We start from the raw sequence: 6,413 nt of genomic DNA on the forward strand, positions 1-6,413 counted from the left end.
GGCATTAGGGTGTAGAAAATCCATCAGCAGCTATGCTTCAGCCTCCTTGCTCTGCAGTCGAGGACCACACGCTTTGTAGCATGAAACACCCACCCCACGTTATCTTATGTTCCCACAGCTCTAGAGTCCAGGCATGGCTTAGCTGGATCTGTTCCACAGGCTGTACCGTGGCCATCAGCCAGGCTGGTTCTCAGATGGAACTTGGATCTCTTCCAGGGTTTGTGGTGGTTGGCAGAATCCACTTCCTTGTGGTTACAGAACTCAGGGACTCAGGGCTCTTATTTGTAGTGGGCTGTAGGTCTTAGAGGCTTCGTTGGCAGCCTGTACCATGGCAGATGAACCTCAGACCCATACAACAGATATAGTCTCCCCTTCCCCCTGACCCGTGGGTAGCAATTGCATTCATAAAAGATAGCTGAATGAAGACAGTACTGTCCCATCCTATTGCATAGTAGCTGTGCATGAACCTGATTAGGCTGCCTTGACAATCAGTCTTAGACCAGGCTGCTTGCTGCAGTCCTGGCTCCTCTTACTTAAAGGATGTGAGGAAGAGGTTTTCCTTCAGCCCTCTCTCCTTGGCTGGTAGAGTTCTAGCTTCTCTTGTGTGTGACTGTGTCCCAACCTCCTCTTTTTATAAGGTCACCATGGGTTAGAGCTTGCCCACTGTCCTGGCCTCATTTACCTTCATCATCCTTTCAAGGCCCTGTCTCCAAAGGTGGTCGTAGGGTACATAATCCTGACCAAGGGCCGTGTGATGCAGAAAGAATATAGTGAGAAAGAAGCAAGGACAGTGGGCCGGATGGCTGGTGAAGTCAAGCTGCCCGGGTGCATTCCCGAGAAGAGGTAGGATCCACGCTCCAAAGGACCTGGTACTGGGAGGGGAGGGGCAGGGCAGAGTGGCCAGGTGGGCGGAGCAATGCCCATCAAGCTCCTGTGCTTTTGACTTCCACTCACAGTGCACCAGCTAGCCTCCCCCCCGCCCCCCCCCCCCCCCCCCCGCCAAGCAGAAGGCACCAGTCTGAGGAGGGAGCCACACAGGGAATGCCATGTCATTGTGATTCTGTTGTCCTTCCTTCACAGTCTGGGTTCGTCGGACTCTCTGACCAATGATAACTTAAAGAGGATGAGTTTATCTTGGCTCACGGGCTCGGAGGTTTCTGTCTACAGTTCTTGTTCCCGTTAATTCCATGGTGAGGTAGAACGCCATAGTGGCAGAGGTGGCTCACCTCATGATGGACAGCAACAGACAGGGAGGAAAGGACTGGTTACTGGGTATCTCCTCTAGCCAGGTCCCTCCTCTTAAAAACTATGGTCACCTAGGGGCTAGAGTTTGACAGCTCAGGGATTAAGAGCACCTGTTGCTCCTGAAGAGGGTCTGGGCTTGGTTCCCACCATCTGCATTGTGGCTCATAACTTCCCAGGGGACCCAGTGCCCTCTTCTGGTCTCCTTAGGCGCCATGTGTGTATGTAGCACACATACATATGTGCAAGCAAAACATGAATGCATGCTGTCTGAATTTGGGTTTTATTGCTGTGAAGAGACACCATGACCAGGCAACTCATAAAAGACAACATTTCATTGGTGCTGGCTTACAGGTTCAGAGGTTCAGTCCATTATCGTCGTGGTGGGAAGCATGGCAGCATCCAGACAGACATGGTGCTGGAGGAGCCGAGAGTTCTACATCTCGGTCAGAAGGCAGCCAGAAGAGCTGAGGGCCGAACCCAGGGCCTTGTGCTTGCTAGGCAAGTGGTCTACCACTGAGCTGAATCCCCAATCCCAATACTGGCATTCTTAGGTAGCTAGGAGGAAGCTCTCTTCCACAGTTGTTGGAGCCTGAGCATATAAGGAGACCTGCAAATCCACCCCCACAGTGACACACGTCCTCCAACAAGGCCACACCTCCTAACAGTACCATGCCATAGAAACCAAGCATATTCAAACCACCACACACACACGGTTTAAAATATGGGTACTTAAAGGAGACCTGCATAATACAACACCAGTCGATGTGCCAGCGTGGGTGGGGGAAATTTCACAAGCCCTACCTCTAGACAAAGAGTGACAGGTAATCAATGGCTTCTGAGAGAGGAGAATCAGTCTTTTTCCAGGAATGAGACCCCTGGTAGGTTACCCAGTCCCAAGTGGTTAGCCTGGAACACACGTGAGCAACACTATGAAGTGGAAACTTAAGGGTTCTTTGGAGAGTCAGTTGTGTTCTATGGTGTTTTGCTGGGGTAAACACGTGAAGGAGTGTTTTCCTGAAGTGGACACAGGTTGAAAGGCTAAGGCAGACTCCTGAAGGAACATTTGGCTGAAGCAGACACAGGAGAGAGGACGGTCTGCTAAAGCCAGCACGTGAAAGGACACGTGATGAGGGATTCTTCGCTAACACCATGCTTGTATTGGTCCGCCTTACCTTGCCTAGTTGAGCTCCATTTGTTGGGGCTTTGAGGACTCAGGTTGATTTGATGCATGTGCTGAGGCACCTCTCCAGCCCCAGGCAGAATCTTTTCATTTTAAAGACTAAGAAATGACGAGATGGCTCAGCGGTTAAGAGCACTGACTGCTCTTCCAGAGGTCCTGAGTTCAATTCCCAGCAACCACCTGGTGGCTCACAACCATCTATAATGGAATGTGATGCCCTCTTCTGGTGTGTCTGAAGATAACTGCAGTGTATTGACGTACATAAAAAAATAAACAAACATAAAAAAAGAAAGAAAGAAAGAAAGAAAGAAAGAAAGAAAGAAAGAAAGAAAGAAAGAAAGAAGAAATGACAAACTGGTGGCTGCCATGCAGGGGAAGGAGCTGTTACATGTTGTCTAGTCCCACTGTAATGTCTAATCTTTGTGGCTTTTGTAACATACTAGGGTCATCACACAGTGACAGCTATTGTCAACTAGGAAACATGATAATTATCTAAAAGTTATCTTTGTTGTCTAGGTTATTACTTCCAGCTACTTAGGATCAGGGCTTTAAAAAAAAAAGTCACTCAGATGAAACAGGAGCAGAAGGGCTTGGTGATAAAAATCTAAGCTTTTCGTGTCAAGAGGAAGAGAAGCAATCCCGGTTTGTAGTTTAATTAGGAAGACACAAAGTGAAGGTATGCCGAGTGTGGTCTCCCACTGAACATGACTGATCACTGAGCTGGAGATCCTGGAGAAATGCAGATGCGCCTCATTGGCTACAGTAGATGGGCTGGAACTAGAGAGATCAATGATAACTTGCAGCGGGTACTTAGACCCACCACATCGTCAGTCTATTGTGGTGTTCCACAGTTCACATCCACAGCCGCGGTCTGTTTTCACATTCCACTTGCAACTGCTGGGGGCCCAGCTCCTGCTTGGACTGATTAAGGAAACAACCAACCAACCAACCAACCAACCAACCAACCCAAACCAACCCAAACCAACCAATCAACCAACCCCTCGTCCTCAATGGCATCTGAACTCTGCAAACAAGCAGAGTCAATTACAAAGTGCTGGGGTAGAAAGTCCCAACCATAACCCCCTACCCCCCACCCCAGCCCCCACCCCACCCCTCCACCCCTCCACCCCACCCCTGTAAAATGATGCAGTTCAGGTAGCAGCAGGGAGTGATCTCAACAAAGTGCAGAGAGAGCAAGCATCTGAGATTCTGCTCTTTCAGGCTTTTTGTTTGGTTTTGCCACCGCACACGGTGTGACTTTAAGATGTTTTATTTCACCAGTAGAAAGTGTGACCCACTCACTCTTAGCAGGGACCCGCACACAGCGAGGTGCTCCCTCCCGGACCCAGGATTAAGCACAAACCACACCCAAACACCTATTTTCACAGCGGGGCTGGGAGAAGAAAAGTAAAGTGGCCAATTTCTGACTTAGGCAGAAAACAGCAACAAATGACCTTGAATGGGGTTTTAAGAGGGAAGAGGGGAAGGTGTGTGTTAGAGTTAGAAAGGGCTAGGCTAGGATTCGTGCTATGTTCTGTTAATTAGGGTAGCTAATGGGGACTTTTGATTGCTGGACTTCAATACTTTGATAGCTGGACCGTAGGAATGGGTCTGGCATAAGAAAGTGTCCAAATAAGGGAACAGACCTTGGTGGCTATCGTGAAGAATGTAATCTGTGGTTTACAAGGGAGAAGGAAGAGGGGAGCATAAGGTTTGCCAGCACCACGAATGAACACCGTGCCTGGGGCGGCTAGAGCGGTCACTCTTCACTGGTGGTGCAGAAGTATTGCAGATTAGGGGCTGAGGGAGTTTGAAAATGGTATGTGAAGTTGCAATGGCTCCCTTTGCTTGTTTGATTTTGTTTTTGAGAGAGGGTCTTATTGTGTAGCTCTGATAAGTCTGACGCTTGTTACATAGATCAAGCTGGCCTTGAACTCATAGATTTATCTGCCTCTGGCTCTTTTAAAAATGATTTTTAAAAAAAATTCTCTAAAGACCTCCCCCCGGTTCTATACCAGTTTCAACTCCAAACAAATGAACAAACAACCACAAACTAAACAAACAAACAAACAAACAAAAAACCCAAACAAGGACTAACTAAGCAAAAACAACAACAAAAGATTTAAAGTTTCCCGGATTTGAGGCTGCACCTACTACCCAGTTTTCAAGTGTTCTATCACTCTGGGACTGAAGCATCCTTTTGCTACCTGCCCGGCCTGGAACCCATGAGACTGTACTGTTGTCTCCATTGCATGGCTTCTCTTAACTAAACAGCCAGTGTTTCAGAACTGTGTCGGCAGACGTCTGTCCGTCAATCCAGTCCGCTTGTGACTCTTCCTAGGGCTGGATGCACCGCCCTTGAGCGTTTTCAAGAACGTTCACTGAAGGTCCACAGGAAAACAAGCATGGTTTTCTTCAAGATGTCCCCAGGTATGACGGCTCAAGGATGCAGAGACCCATGGGAGTGGCCTGTCGCTGTTCTCTAGAACAGATGTGTATCTGAATAAAGAGAACACATTTTCCATACTAGCTCCACCAGCTCCCACAAGGTCGTCTCCGCCGTGCATCTCAGCATACCAATTAAAGGGACGAGGAGTGACAAAGAAGAGTATTTACTCAGTGCAACCACAGGGGGGCGGTGTAATTCACAAAAGAGTTCAGTGGATACGCCCCCCCCCCCCCCCCCCCCCGCCTCCAAGTCTGACTTTGGGCTCTGACTTGAACTTTAGGTTTAAATAGAGGGGAAAGTGGGGCAAGGAGCAAGGGACATGCAAAATTAGGCTGTACTCACTAGAGTGTAATTCCAACCAACAACGCCTCAAGGCTAGTCCTGTAAGGACCTGCTCCCTTCTTCGCTTATGAATAATTCATCCTACCTTCCAGTAAGGCTTGCTTGGCATAGCTATATAAACATCCCATGGTGTGAGTCTTCCTTGAGAGGACACCCACACCCCCTCCGCTCCTTTGCCTAGTGTATTCCTTCCTCTGTTTCCTCTGAATTCTTTCTTTAATGGAGATTAAGAACCCGGAGGTACCTTGCAGAGGTTACACACTGGTCTGTTTGAGAAATCCCCAGCCTTTGCCTATGGGTAGCACCATAGCATCCCCGAACTCCAGGATCTAGGAAGCTTGTAGGAATCAGCACACTACAGACTTAGGAGCTCTGAGAGGCTGGCACTGGGCAGGCTTACAGAGTGCAAGGGCTCCAGGGCTGTTCGTGCTCTCTTTGTTCTCTCACTGGGTCTCACTTGGGCTGTAAGGTCAGCATCTTGAAATTCTTTATACCTTGATGGCTGCATTTGCATTCTGTGAGGGAGGTCCCATGGGAGGATGGTGGCTGAGCACAGAGCTTGGAACCTCATACTGTCAGGCTACCCCCCAAGGTTGAGTCTGGGTCACCTGATGCTGTTCTGTATCTAAGGGGGTGGCTGGGGTGATGGGAAGGCCAGTAGGGCAGGACTGGCATTCTGTATACTGATCATGTCCAGAGACACCCTTCCTCCCCCTGCGCCTCAAGGGTCTGAAGTGTAGGCAGCCTTCCAGTATCCCTGTGCCAGAATGCGAGTGACATGAGCTAGCAGTAAAAGTGCACCAGGTGCAGAGAGGCTGCACAAGAAAGGAATATGTGGGTTTTGTTTGTTTGGGGACAGGATTTGCACTTTGTGACCACAGCTTTCTGTGGTGTAACAGCGTTGTCCTGTAGGCTGGTTGCCCTCTGCTGGGCAGACTGGATATTAACTCTGAAATACATAGTTATCCCAAGAATTTAAAAATCCATTGGGGCATGATGGTGCACTCCTTTAGTCTCTGAACTTGGGAGGCTGAGGCAGGTGGATATCTGAGTTGGAGACCAGCCTGGTCTACATAGTAAGTTCCAGGAGAGTCAGGACTACATAGTGAGACTTGTTTAAAAAAAAAAAAAAAGGAAAAGAAAAACAAAACAAAAAAGAATTTCAAACCCCCATTTGAGAACATGATTTATGCACAC

The sequence above is a fragment of the Mus caroli genome, unplaced genomic scaffold (genome assembly GCF_978045245.1).
Source record: "Mus caroli unplaced genomic scaffold, Mus_caroli_1 scaffold_4, whole genome shotgun sequence".
Lineage (NCBI taxonomy): Eukaryota > Metazoa > Chordata > Mammalia > Rodentia > Muridae > Mus > Mus caroli.